Genomic DNA, 15395 nt, shown 5'->3' with positions numbered 1-15395 from the left:
TTAAATAAGTATCTGAATTAATGTATTGTCATCTGCTGCTTTGGTGTAAAAAGCATGCAGGCTATATCTGATCTTTGTTGATCACAGAATTGCAGATTCGTAGGGGCTAGAAGGGAGACCTCTAGAGATCATTGAGTCCAGCCCCCTACAGCAGTCTGATATGTAAGTGCTACTGGTTTGAGGCATGTCAGTAGGAAGGTTGAGTTTCTCTGCCATGAGATCTTCTGGAGCACTAGTTTAATTCCTGGAGTTCCTGACTTATTGTTGTAGGTCTTGCATAGTTTCTTCTGTGGCTGCTCCATTGATGCATATGCTTTGTTTTGCCTTGAAGATCACAGTTCATATTTTTGTCTTACAGTATCTTTTGTTAGAAAGTTCAATCAGACAAAAAAATATGCTGCCAGCTGGGATTAGTTACTTGCTGAGTGAAATAAGATCTCGAACTACTCTATTCTATTCTGAACTACCTTATTCTATCCTGTTCACTGGCTGCTTTCATATATTTGCTTTTCAAATCTATTTGGAATATACAGAGTGGTCATCGTTTGTTTACTTTCTTCTTACTTAGTATAAATCTCAACATATATTTCTGAAACAAAAATTTCAGCGTAAATTTCCCTGCTAACTGCATAGCTGTTGTACTGTTGTCTTTTTCCTTTTTAAAATATTGTACTTTTACCTCCAGTGATGCAGGGAACTTTGTTTTTTTTCCCTTTATTGTTTATAAGTTCATTCTCATGACAGAAGGGCATTAGTGTATGTGTAAGAACAGACGTTGAGTTTGGGAGATACCTCTTCCAAAATATCTTTGTTCTATAAAATATTTATAGCATAGCAGTTACTGATTTTTCGAGTAGTAAAATGCAACCGTTGTGTATGTTGTTTTTGACACGGTGCATCGTGTTCATTCGTTACTCGTAATGTATTGTGGAAATCTTCTGAATCAAAGTGATGACAGTTGCATCACGCCCAGTAGCCAATCTTACTATTAACATGGTTTTGAAATTTGGACACTGAGAAATCTGAGGGCTGGTAGAATTTCAGATCCGTCAGTTTCTCATCCTGCTTGAAATTCTCTTTCTGGAAAGCATCAGAAGTTTTTATTCCAAAGGATTGTCTCCTTTGGGAGAAGACTTGTGTCCATCTCTTGTTTTATTTATTTATTTTAATATACCTTACGTGCCCATTTTTCAGGCTTAGTTTCACACTTGTTATGCCCTGGGATTGTATCAGTAAAACTCCTAAAGAACTGTAACTTCATATTGAAGTTTTTGATGTTACGAAGTGAAGTGAAGTAAATGAAGATAGGTCTTGCATCATATACTCTTCAGCTTTTCTGTAGACAAGTAAAAAATACTAATGAACAGACTTGACTTACACTTTATCACTTAGAAACTCAATACATAATATATTTTCTCATAACCTAATAAGAGTAACTCTAATGAGGTAAAAGTACAGTTGTGGCCTTTGAGATTTCTTTCATGAAAATAAATGTGTTGCTAACAAATTCATCAGATTAAAGGAAATCGAATGTACCAGGGAAAATCTTTGATGTTGTTACCAGAAACACGTGCACCACTTCGAGTTATATTTCAGGACACTTTTCTCCATAATTGAATTCTGAAGAAATGAGGACCATGTACACTGCCTATGGACTCATCTGTAAGGGTGTGCCTTGGCTTTGGCAAAACCTTTCAAAGCTTGTGTTTGAGCCAAGGATGGCTGACTGTGTGTAATTCCACAGTCAGTGCTTTGAGATACTTGATGCTCTCACAGAACTTCAGATGTTTTCTGTTTTCTGATGAGTCTATCCTGAATGCTTTTCTAATGATTTGCCTAAAAGGGAAATTTCCCCACGTGTTTAGGCTATGGAGAAATTGGTAGCAATCTAACCTTTCTAACTTTCAATCCTGTGGAATGATCTACGCTATTTAAGATAATGGGGTAGGAAAAAAAAAAACTTTGAGAAATATAAAGTGGTGGCTGTTGCTGGGTTCAGCAATCAGAGAGCGAGTTGATTGCTTGCAGTGGAACTACAAATTGTGTATTTTGAATATGTTGCAGTTGGTTGTGATTGCTAAATCATGAGGGTTTTCCTGTGAAAGGATATTTTAGTTACAGCTACTCATAATCTGAATAATTTTCTTTCAAATGTGACACATCTTTAGTAGAGAGCTTCTATTACACATCACATAATCAGGTTGAATTGCTAATATTGCTTGAATGCTGCTGCTCCATTGTATCTCATTTGTGTATTTGGTGTGCTGGAAGTTCAAACAAATAAAACCGTTAGTTCATTGCTAGTTCATTGCATCTGCTTCTGTCTAGAAGCAGAGCTATAGCTCTACCTGCATGTTGACAAGGTTATTTGTAGAATAGGAAGACTCATTTTCTTTGACGACCTGTCATGTCCATTCATTATATGGCCGTTGTATATGAGCTGTCCAATTTGTGCTTTCTGGTAACAGTCTAAACAGCATTTGTGATATCTGAAATCTACTTCAAAAACCTACTCAGTGCCATTGTGATGGATGGTGCACTTTACTGCTTCTCTGTAATTCATTGGGCCCTGAAAAGGTGACACTGTTTACCCATCATGGTGACAGGCAGGGCAGCCTGCAGTTGTGGAGAGAGCTGTCTTGTCAGCTCTGTAATAGATATTGCAGAGGTTATGTAAATAATATACCACAGACCAGGTCAGTCCAAGGAAAAAAAAAGTGGAATATATTTTTATTAAAACTTTAATGTCAGACGTGTTTATAGAGTTTAAACCTTTTATCTGCTTAATGAAAATGGAAAAGCCTCTTTGGTCAACATTGCGTATGAAGGGAAATCACATCGCATTGAATTTATGCATTGAAGCAAAATGTGTTGTCAGACAGTATCTGGCCAGCCTCTGAGTGAGTGTGCTGCGGTGAATCACAACGTGCCATTCCATGCTCTCACGTCATAGGATTGCCTGAGAGCTGTGGCTGCAGGCTGTCCCTGGGGAGCGGGGACGAGCAGAGAGCTGCTGCTGAGCTCTGAGGAAAGGTGCTGGGGAGCTGCCGTGTGCTCCTTCTGGTGCTGAATGTGTAAGATGTGTTAGGGTGAGTGCACCTCCATAACCAACCTGTAGCAGTGATCTCCAGAGGCTGATGTGAGTGCACAGGTGGAATGTGATGTTCATCTGCTCTGTCCCATGTTGGACTGCAGCAACACCCTGCTAGGTCCTTTGCTGTTCTGTGTGGAGAGTCCTTAAAATGGGCATTCCAAGCGGGCAGGTTTCTGAGAGGTCTGTGGATAGAAACAAAGTCGTTCCTGTCTCCAAGGCGGTGCCCATCCGTATCCCGTTTGCAAGTCAGCCTCGCTGCCATCCACATTCCCTGGCTGCCTTCACTTCTCTGCCTCTTCTCCCTTCCAAATTCTGACTGATGACCCATTTCTCTCTTCCAAGTGTTTGCTGATGTTAGCCAATTTTATTCCCAACTCAACCAGCAGTATCTTTGATTAGTTTTGAAGGGGCAGGTAGGAGCAGAAAAGTGAGAATGCCGACTGTTTGCCTCTGTAACTGCAATATGCAGAAGAGATTCTCTACATCTGTTGATAGTATTTTAGCCTGCTCCGGTTCATTTGTTTCAGTGACATTTTCTCAGCTAAATGAGAACCCAACGTGAGATTAATGCAACCTGAAACAGTGAGAGAGGTTCAGACCCATCTGTTAAGCTCAGTTAGTAGCAATTTTGCCATTCTTCAATCCTTGCAAGGCAGAAATGAAGGAAGCACTGTGCATGTTCCTGACAGGTCTTGCATGAGGAAGAGGTTTTGCTCAGTGCAGCAGACACCCCATTCTCCCATCTCTGGGCTGAGATGCCTTCTCTGCCCATCCATCCCTTTTCTCCATCCAGAAAGGTGGCAGCCTTTGTCTCCTTGACTGCTGATTCCCCTGCTCTTAGCCACTTATTGCCATGTCCCCACTGTGTGCCCTACAGTCTCTTTCTCTAAGTCGTTAGTAGCACTTTGCAAGCACTCTTCAGTTTCCTTGCAGAATTTAAGTTGCTCTATATTTCTAGTTCTGTACAAAAAAAAAAAAAGCTTTGAGTTCCTTGGGGAGGGATTGAGCATCAGGAATGCCTTGACCCAAAAGTTTGCTTTCATTTGGTTTGATTACTTCCCAAACTGAAAACGTTAGTGCATGCTTATTATCTTTTGTCTTCCCTCTAGCTGATCAGTGGTAATTTCCTTAACAGTATTTCTGAATTAACAGTTGGCTTTGAATATCTTTTAAATATTCCCAGTATATTTTTATCCCCAGGCAAAATTTCCAAATGAGCCTTCAGCAGCACGCTCACTTGCACATCTTGAATTCCAAAAGCAGAGTGCATGTAATTCAGATTAAATAATCACAGCATCTCACCCTAAGTCTTTCAGTCATTTTTGATGGTACACTGGTGCAAAATATCAAGCTGGGGGAATCTTCATACATCTGTACATCTAATTCCTTTAGGCATGCCAATTTAGTTCATTATTATCTTTATTAACATTTTCTAAAATTTCTTCTCTGAAGAGACGTGTACTAGCTAAAATGAATCCCTAGCAATTGCAATCAGTTTGCAGATGGCAAGGGCTATAGGTTGAGTAACACATACACAAATGAGAAAAATGCAACTTTGTTAACATTTAGATATTTTGGAGGAACCTTATTTATCCTTTATTTATAGAGGAGTTTTTTTCAGAAGCCTCTTCCACAAATAATCATAACTTAGACCACTGTTCTGCATGCTAAGTAGGCACAGCAAATTTTTCAAGACAATCTCGCTAAGAATATGGATTTTGGAACAACTGACCTTTAAACAGAAAACAACGGTTAGCATTAACTACAGTATAGCTGCCATTCCATTATAATTACATATAGAAAACTGTGAAATGTAATGTGAAGGTTGTGTAATTTAAAATTCCAGTCAAGAACTACAGAAATGATCATTGAAAAGATTTCCTGCAGAGTATCCTGTCAGTTTTCTGCCATATATCATATAACCATTCATAAATAAAGTTGTACAGCTCCCTAAAATAATAGCGGCTCATCATGCATAAGAGTCCAGTTAACACTGCTGCATGATTTTCGTATCATTGAGGGTCAGGATTACAAAGACGTACATGGATACTACCACCTTTTACTGCTTTACAGTTGTTAGTGGATATCATAATCACGTTTTAGTAATAAAATATTAGTAATGACATTTTAATAAGTGTCAATAATGGAGGTTTTTTTTTTCCAATGCAAAAGTGCAAAAGGTGAGGCATCTTGTATCCATAGACATAACAGATCACTGAGTACTTCCAAGCCATTGCACATAATCAGCCAAAGGCATTTTTCAATAAAACCTCTGTAAAAATTGGAGCAGTGCTGAACCATAAACGTTACATATATTCCCTTTGCACGGTTCAAAACTGAAGGGTGAGAACAGTGAAAACATTGGAAATAGATTTGGTTCTGTATTCAGCTTTCAGTGAAAGTAAAATTCCTGTTGAAATTAAAGAGAGTTGTGATAATTTCATCCAGAGTTTAGGTTGTTTTTTTTTCCTGTTGATAGTCACATGGACACATTTCTATAGGTGACTCAGGGAAATATTTTTCACTTCAATAATTTTATTGCATGATTAAAATTTCCTGTCGAGTTCAATTGATGTCTGGGTTGATAACTGCCCAGTGTGTCTTATCTTTCGTGCTCACTTCTTGTTAATGGTGCAAACTTAAATGCGAAGGTAGCCCAAATCAAATGGAAATATTTTTGCCAGAGTCTTACTAGATGGATTTCCTTTAATGTAACTAAATTAACTTGTTTGGTGCTTCTCTACAGGACTTCTTTTTTTCTCTTTGTCAAGATCTTTTTGAAATGTTTCCAAATGCAATAGCGCTGAGAATCCAAAACAAGTCTCCAGATTTCTTTTTTCCGTCTTAGGATATGATAAGTCCAAATACAATTTTCTAAGATGACCAGGTGAGAAGAGTGGTATGTGAAAAAGAAGCATGAGTTGTAAATGCAGCCTAAGCTAGCTGAGGATAAAACTACCGTGAGAAGAGTTATTTGGTGAGGACAGATTTTAGATAATTTTGTGAGAAATCTTTATTTGAAGAATTTTGGTATAAAAGAGCGAAGAATGAACTATCTTAGAGAGTGCTTTCAGGAATGGTATAAACCTGGACATAGAACCTTAATAGTAAGGAAAGCCAAAAAGCTAAGAAGGCCTCTAGTAAAGGAAGCACTTGGAAGCAAAATTGTTTTGAAAACCTTTCAGAGCAGGATGAAAAAAAACTGCAGAATGTAGTCTCTGCTCTGGTACAGCTGGTTCAAAAAATACATAAGAACTGAATGATGACTCTGTTTCTAACCATAGACAAGTCTAAGTTTGGTATCCAGATGCATTTGTAGGAGTGTATTGGGTGTGTATGTGAACTGTGGACTAAAATGTCTTGAGAAAAATCCTCTCTCAAAACTTTACTTTTGAGCTGGTTGGAAATACAGCACTTACAACTGCAACCAGCAGTGCAAGCCTCAATCCTGGGAGGGATGTATCCCAAATTTAAAAAGAAAAAAAAAAAAAAGGAATTGTGAACAAAGATGAAAATACATTGACTTTTCCTTTTGCTAGAATTGGGAATCCCTAGGGTTTTGGGGTTTTTTTTTTTTGTTCAATATGCAATCTCATCTAAGTTGAAATAAATCTAGTGCCTAACATCTCATGTAATGGATATTAGTTCCTGTGTTTATCTCATTCATTAAGGCGGCCTTAATGTGAATTAATCATGAGAAATATCTGTCCTATCCTCATAATTATTTATTATGTTCCCATGCTCTGCAGTTCAAAGAGAAAGCGAATGATCCATCACCAGCTTGTGACTGACCCAAGAGTAGGTGTGTTTGAGAAAGGAGATGCTTCAAGGAATTTATCTTCCTTCCGCTGAATTATGTTACTTGATAGACTTAGTCTTGTCTCCTGTAAGATTCACTGCTTCACACTGGTGTCTTCAAGAGGCAGACAGAGGAGAATAAGGATAGAATTGGTCTGGCAACAACTTCAACTGTTAGAGAGCAAAGCTCCTTAAATATGCAGGAAAGCTCCTGTGTGTTGTCTCTGGGGAGAGATGTTCCTTCTTCTATGGGTCACAGCTTGCCAGATACAATCTTTGCTAGAGGAGTATTTTGTAGGTTGAAGTAGCATGGAAAACTGGAAATAATATTACTGGCAAATAAGTTTCTATATCATTCTTCTAACTAAAATTTTTATTCCAAAAAAATTGTATTTATTTATACATATCCTTTTATCTAAAAATCCCTGATATCTGAAGACTAAAAGAAAATGTTTGTGTCATGTAATGTGATGCAGACTAGACATCTAGAATTCTTGTCCATGCAAACTGATGGACAAAGACTGCTCGTTCATTCAGGCGTATTCCTGATGGCCTTGTTGTTGTTTTCTTAAGGCACGTAGACTTTCTCTGCCTAAAATAACTTGTATAATTTTTCATTTTTCTGTACAGACGACAAAGTTTCTTGTGATTATAGAAATCCAGAAAGTGGGCTTCTTGTTGATGGAGTATGAAAACTTGTATTTGAAACAGCATTTATGACAGTACATACTGACCTGTCGGTTTTCAGTTCCTTTCTATTGGTTGTTTAACATCTCGTGCAGGAGAAATCATACCAGGGCAAGAGGAAGAGTTGAGTGCAGATCTCTGTGGCATCTAGTAGTTCTCTAATAATGTCTCTGACTGCTTTTATTGAAAACTATTCTGTAAAGTACTACTACAGTAATACTGAGCAACTCTCTACTGCTGTAAAAAAGTGACCTGGAATGCAGGCTGTGGAAGATCAGGCAAGCTCCGGAGCTCCAACAGGGCAACAGTAGATTACTCCTTCCTCCCATCAAGTTGTCTGGGTTGCAGTTTCCCTGCAGTCTTTCCCATGTATTTTTAGTAATGTAAACATCTTTCCTTTGAGATATAATGTATCAAAACACACTATACAGAGTGAACAATTCACTGGTCTCTTCTAAAATGAAGCAATTCCTGTCTTTTGCATGGGATTTCCTTTCTTTTACAGGATTTTCTGTCCCTGCTGAGAGCGTAGGAAGCAAGTTCAGAAATTCTCAATGGAGTTCCTGCTCACACGTTAGTAGAGATGAACTCTGAGAATGTCTGTGTGAAATTTGGCACAACTCAGAAATATTATTGCCTTAATCTATGCAAAGGCAAGCCACTAATTGCACTATAGCAAGGGTACCTGACAGAGCCCTATCCTGAATTCCTGCTTAATTCCTTCCATTGCTCATAAAAATAAAGCGTTAAAAATTGAAGGCCAACCATTTCTGAAAGAAGAAAGAATTTCAGCTTACTTAAAAGTGAACAGTGACACCATAGAGTCACAGTTAATGACCAACTGGCAGTTCATTTTTGAAAACAAAATCAGAATGCCTGGAAGAATGAAGAACTTTTATTCCTACAACAATGTTAAATGTGATACCTGAATCATAAGCTTATGTGTTTCTTGTAAGGTTTAATATCCAAAATGTTACAAAATTGAAAATGAAAATATCTATTGCTTCAATCACAGAGCTTTACTATTCTCACATGTAGCCATTTTTTGTATTTGCCTTGGTCAATCATTTTGTCCACTTGAATTCATTATCACTCACTATTCTCATTGGAGCCTCTTTCTTCCTTCCAAATGTATTTGTAATTCTAGAGTGTATTTTTCAGCGTGTTTCCTAAAAGGACAATTTGTAGACCTATACAATTATCTATTGCTTTTGGATACCAGAGTTCACACCAGATATGAAAGGTGTCATCTTCCTTTTTGCAACTACATGTCTAGTTCTCCAGATTTGACGAAATGCTGCTTTAACTCCCTGATGTGTTTACAGCACTATATGGTTTGCCATCTCTCTCATTATGTTCAGTCTGTGACGTTTGGCCAAGTGATGGCTACAAGTTCTGTGTAAAAGAGTGTTTATTATACTGTGGAAAATCAAGTTCTCACTGATGCTTCTGAAAGTTCAAGATGGAATGGATAACCTCTTGTGCATAGATGTGCTTATCTGCATTCTTGAAGTAGGTGTCCACTTTATCCTTCTGTTTCCAAGTACATACGGTAATAGCAACATATGTTTTCTGTGTGTATAGCAAGCATACGTAGAAATAGAGCCAGTATGTATATTTCTGTATATTATACATGCAGTAGGATGAGAGCTGGTTGGCTAAAACAGGCTTCTCATCCTTTGAAATTTGTGCAATTTTAAAATGGCAAAAATTGGAAGCCTGAATATTGTAAGGTTATTTTCTAGATTTTTTTTTTTTGTTTACACAACCAGGCCAACTCTGAAGGTGAAGGAATTTAACAAAACTGATACACTAGCCTCTAAGAAATTAAAATATTAAAGTTATTAAATGGCATATTTCAGCTGCACTTGAAAAGATTCAAAAGCACTTCCATGCAATATTTCACATTGGTTGACACACACATTCTGTCTCTGATAGTGTTTCCATTCTCTTGACACTATTTTTATGGCCTGTCATTTTAGACAGGAGATTATTTTCTTTCTTGAGTTGTGTAAGCGTAAACTCACATTTCGTTGTTTTTCATGGAGATCCCGTGAAAAAGCAGAGCAAGGAGATATTGGTGCCTTGGGGTACGCCCTCCTGCTCTGCTAGGGACTGACCCATCCCTGCCGTAGCAGTCTATCTGGCAGCTTGTGCCACAGCCTGCAGTGGCTGTGTGTATATGAAGCTTCCAGGCATTTCTCAGAGGTGCAAGCATCTTCCCTAGGCTTTAACATATAGAGAATTCTTTCCTGTAGTGGTTATATATATTTATTCCATATAGATGATAAAAAAGCCTTTAAATGACGATGGTCTTCAGCCTCTGGATGGTTCGTGTCAGAGAGTAAACAATAAAACTTGTCCTTTCCCGCAGTCTGGCCTTTAGAATTTGCTGAACTCTGACATTGTGGGGACAGATTTTGATATAAAACAGTTTCACTGGAAATATTAAGGCCAGGTTTAAATTACAGCATTATAATTCACCATGTACATTTTATGATTTTTTTTTTTTTTAAATGTAGTATTGTGGCTAAACAATTCTGATTGTTTTGGTAGCTTTTCCTCAGTCTGCATGATTTATAAATGTATATTTGCATGAACAGCTATCCCCTGAGTAAGCTCAACCAAATAGGCTGGCAAATACAGATTACTGTTTCTTCTTAGGAAAATATGATCAATGTGGCTTTCATTTCATATATAAGAAAGAATCACCAGAATTTTAAATTTTGCCACTAGCGAGTTTTGTGAGATGGCAGGCATTCAGCACCACTTAATGAAGGCTTAGGATAATGAAATTTCTGATGGGTTTTCAAGCCTCAAATGATGTTGTGTCCTTCAGTGTTTCATAACCAAAGCAATGTTCTTAGAGATTTTAGAATAAATATCAATTTTTATACGACTGAAGAAAATGTTTGACTTCAGAATACCTAAAAAATAGATAAGTATTTTAATCTAATTAGAAAAGATGAAAAAACGAGGCTTGCCACATTGGTTATCTCACTGAATATCATGAATTAAAAAATTACACTTAGATATTAGTTTTTCCTTCTGCTTAAGGGAAACTGGAAGAATGTAATCATGAGCAGAGGGCGAAAAAGTAAAAACAAATGAAAAGAAGGAAAAATAATGTTCAGAATAGATGTAGAGGGAGGAGTCTACTGGATAAGTATTATCAACAGGGGACAGACTGTGCCAACTCAGATTTATCTGGGGGCTCTGTAACCATAAAACACAGAAGAGGTTCTTTTCTGTAGGCTATAAAAAGGCTTCGATCTTAATTCAGTCTCCATGGGTGATAGCAGGATAAGAACACCTGCTATAAACTATAAAGAGCAAGCAAGCCAACAAGTTAAATTCCAGTGTCTCTCTAAAAATGATACTGGAACAGCACAAGCAACCTGTAGGAACATTCCTGCCTGGAATGGAGCTGTGTTCCCTGATATGGTGAGGGGAGGAAAGAGCACCTGAAATGTGTCAGCAACTAAATTTGCTCTGTGAGGTCAAACTCTGAGGCTGAGGGACGTAATTGTTTCCTCTTGTTTTGGTATTGCACTCTTGAACAAATTACAATTTTAGATGTTACTGCAATTTTACATGATAAAATCTAGACACAGAGAATCCTTTCTGACTGTTAGTTGGCATTGAGGATCATATGGAATTACTCTGATATTTCAGTGGGTGAATATGAATGTTGAAGTAAAAAAAGCTTGCAGTGTAAGGTGCAAAAAAGCACAAAAGAATTTCATCAATCTGTTTGAAGACGACTAAATACTTTATTTAGTGAACAAATAGGCATTTAATAATGACCCCAAACATATCACGTTATCTGGAGCAACACTCAAATTTTGTGATTCAAGTCTGCCCAGACGTCGTGCATCAAATGTAATTCTAAATATTACTGATTGTATGGTCACGCTTTCTTTTATCTTTTTCTGTTTTGGCAATGCTGAACCTAGCAAGAGGAAACCAAACTTACTGTGTTTGCTCTTGGCTTCAGTGAATCCTAACCACAAAACAGCAGGCTGATTCCACTTGTATTGAGTGCCATTACTGTAAGAGGCCTCAATAGTTAGGCTGCAGCTACTTTTAGTTGCGCTTTCAGCTCTTCAATTAAACCAGAGGTGGTAATGAGACGTATGCTGCAAAACCTACCAACACAGGTCTTTTAATTCTCCATCCAGGTTCTGTTATGACTGGGTAGTTCATTTTGTCTCTGGCTGCTCAAACAAGGGCAAAGAGAGAGGTTTGGGTGGTAGCAATTAGAGGGAGACAGCTGTGGTTCATTGGGTATCAGCTGCATGCTTTTGGCTATAATGGGAGAAGCATCCCCAACAGAAAGTGTAAGAGAACTTATACTGATGAATGAGTTGGCATGCTTGGACACAACAGTTATTTCTTTTCTTTTTCCTAATTTTAGTGAAGAAATGCTTTTATGTTTGCAGAGTATTCTGTGTATTTGTTGATGTCCAACTTTAATCTACAGCCAGCTTGAATTTACTTTTATACTGTGCTGAATGTTGCCTTCAATCGCAGTTTCAGTGCTGTGCAAATGAATTATAGTGAAGTGTTTAATAAAATTCAATCTCAGGTGCTGATCACAAACTACTGTCTGCTCCAATATGATTTGCAAATGTACATTTAAGTTTTTACATTTGTCAGGAGGAATAGTTGGAGGTCATTTACCTGTGATTGGTCACACATTTGTTACCTTTATTGGGTCGACAGCCTAAAAACAGTAGCTGAATATTGAGGGACATATGAAGGTCATAGATTTGAATGAAATAAGAGGATGTAGTATGTGTGAACACACAATAGACTGAGGTGTTGGTCCATCATTTTCTTTAGGTGAATTGTCTTAATTCTGATGAGTAATTGTCCTAAATAAATTGTATACATAGCATTCAGCTTTGTAAAATACTGACGGTTTCTTCATCTGTTTCTGTCTGTTTCTATCCCTCTCTCATCTATTTTTGATCTATTTAACTTGTTCTTTACATTTTTAATTCTGATAGTATTTGCTAAGAAAGCGAATTTTTAAGATTGCATATGATGGCTTCAGGATTCTGACTGCCACTTGCTTCATACAGTTACGAATACTTTTCTTTTCCAAGAGCTAGCTATTGTGTTTTTTGTTTTTTTTTCCTACCCTTGACCGGGTGAAGAATGCTTTTTATTCTCTTTAATTTTGGAGAGAAGTAAAAGAGACTGAGAAAAGACCCTTGGCTTCCCTGATCATGGCATTTTCAAAATGCTTGACTTTGCAGATTTTGTGGGTTTTTTATCATAATTTTTAAGATGGAATGTTTACAAGTCATTGAGCGTCATCTTGGGATTTAGAAACTAATAATAAGTCTAACATAAAATAATTACTTTTCCTAGAAATGTTTGTTTTATTACTTACCCTTACTTCATTTCACGCGTGGGGGAATACTTCTGAACTCCATATTGCACATCACAATTTGCTCTGAAATAGTCGTATCTTTGAAACAGCATAGCGATTTGAAGAGTAAGTACCCAATTCAAATGGATGAAACAGCTCATTGTTTAGTCGTTTTCTAGTTTAAGGTAAGAGGATTTACTCTCCCGTATCTAAATCAAGTATACAAGTGCTCTTTTTCAGCATCTGATAAAAGGATGAGTTCTTTTTTGTTTTATGAATAAAATTATCCTACCAAAGGAAAGCAATATATCAAGCGTGGGTTTCTGCGGGTGGGGTATTCTACTTTCTTAAATCTGGAATCTATAAAATGAGAAATATTTCCCATTGTAAGCATTTCTAAAACAGGAAAAAAAAAAAAAGCTAATCTTTATTCATTATTTTTTTGAGTTAAGACTGTTGTGACTAAAACAGAACTTCATGCAACATAAATAGCTGTTTCTCAGCAGATGATTGAGAGAGTAGCACTTTTTGGCTTAATATACTTTTCTCTAACATTATTTTGAAATTATACTTTTAATCTTTCATACTAGAAATAAAGGATCAAATTGGTTGAGCCCCAGCACTTACAGTAAGAGCAAAACTGACTACTCTGAGCTCGTGTTGCAGTATAGTATGTAATTAATTAGAGCTGAATGATTCTCTATGTATTACAAATTTTACATTGATTTCAGGTGTACAAAAAAGGAAGAATCTTAAAAACTTTTCTCTTGTAGAGTCAGTATAGTACTTGGAAAGGACCAGCAAGCAGCACTTGAAAGTGTGGTTTGCATCCATAAATTAACAAACAGCAGTCACTAAATTTTTTAAAGATTAATAATTAGATATTTTAAAGATTAATAATTGTGCGAACATGTAGTATTCTTCTTTACAGAATGGTGGATAGCACCCTGGAGGAGCAGCTAGCAAAAATAACATGAAGAGGCTTGTGAATATGAGCAGGCATCGCATTTTCACACAGACACACTGTAGAAGCAAATGATTTGATACTCCATTATGTCATACCTTTGTGTATTGATTTTGCCTCAGGAAAAGGCAGTGCAGTTTCTCATATGAGTGATGAAAGCCCTGATTTCAGTTTGTTTGGGGGTAATTGGTAAAAGCGTTGGGTCCAAAGGGATTAGAAGTCTCCCCAGAAATCAACTCATAGATAAGCTCTCAAACTGTAAGACTTTTGAGACCAATAATTATTTTGCTTCAGTGACTTCTGTAGGTACAAATGAAAATAAAGCCAAGTTCTACAAAATAAGGCAAATCTGTGAGAACTTCTGGGAAGTAGGCTGATGAATTAATTCCTTTTCTTCTTTTGAGATGAACTGTGCATAACTGCATTAATTCTGTGAGATCTTTTCAGACAGGAGCATCAAATTAAGTAAAATGTATCGTAACTTGCAATAGAACCAAAACTTAATTCATGCGATTTTGTCATACTTTTCAATATAACAATCACACGGGAAAGTTTATATTGTATTTCAGCTTATAGTTATGATTTGAGTTTTTATATTAAGTAGTTTTCATGTTCTTTATGTAGTGAAAACCCACGTGTTAAAAAAAAAAAAAGAATTCTGTATGAAGTGCACGATTTTTTGCTCTTACATTTCAGTACCTGGTGTAAAATCTGGTGTTTTCTGTTACAGAAGTGTTTAATTACTTTGGTTGAGCTTTCTAAAGACTGTTTATGCAGCACTGATGACATGTTATGGACTTAGAAACTTGTTAACTTGAAAATTTAATGAAACGTGTTTAAGAAGACATGGACTTTGGCAAGAAAGAAATTTATGAATTCAATTCACGTGTTAAAGCACAAGCTCATAACGTTCAGATAGAATTGTATAAGAGTAAACACTTTCTTAAAATACCTGCGTTTAGGAATCTAGTGAAATTTCACACATCCTACACTGCCAGAATAACTGTTGGAAGAATTTAAACAGTTTGTGTGAAGATGTCTAAAGCCAGAACTGTTGACTTTGGCAGTGAGTCCGTGGTTACTGAAACTGAAATGAAAGAGAAATTTTCCATCCTGTACTGCTCGTCTCGTTTTATTTTTTAAATGTTTGTGTAATATTTTTGTGTTGTCTTGTTTGTATTTTATGTGAAAACTGTGCAAAGGGTTTAGAGGTACAAGATTTTCTTTGGTGTTCTGAAATCAGCATACAAAACTAATTATCTTCATACCTGGTCTTCGACAATTGCTATATATGTGCCAGACAAATGCAGCTGGTTACTCTTAAATTTTATTTGCGTATGTAGATACATATATATATGTAGATATATATATGTATATAAACATAAATGGATTAATAAATACATGTATACTTCCTAAATCTTTAGAAACACTTCTTGAATGTTTTATCTATCACTGTCCCTGCTTGACATACT

At 36.7% G+C, this 15395-nt stretch overlaps 1 protein-coding gene across 1 annotated transcript in view; it reads left to right on the top strand.

Annotated features, from left to right (window-relative positions):
• NAALADL2 (N-acetylated alpha-linked acidic dipeptidase like 2) overlaps positions 1–15395 on the top strand; it is a gene marked incomplete at both ends in the record, with an annotated part of 278850 nt that overhangs the window by 128214 nt on the left and 135241 nt on the right. The window lies entirely within an intron of this gene.

The sequence above is a fragment of the Tetrao urogallus genome (genome assembly GCF_951394365.1).
Source record: "Tetrao urogallus genome assembly, chromosome: 9".
NCBI lineage: Eukaryota > Metazoa > Chordata > Aves > Galliformes > Phasianidae > Tetrao > Tetrao urogallus.
Note: the sequence above shows the minus strand (reverse complement) of the source record. Positions and strands in the feature narration are given on the sequence as shown.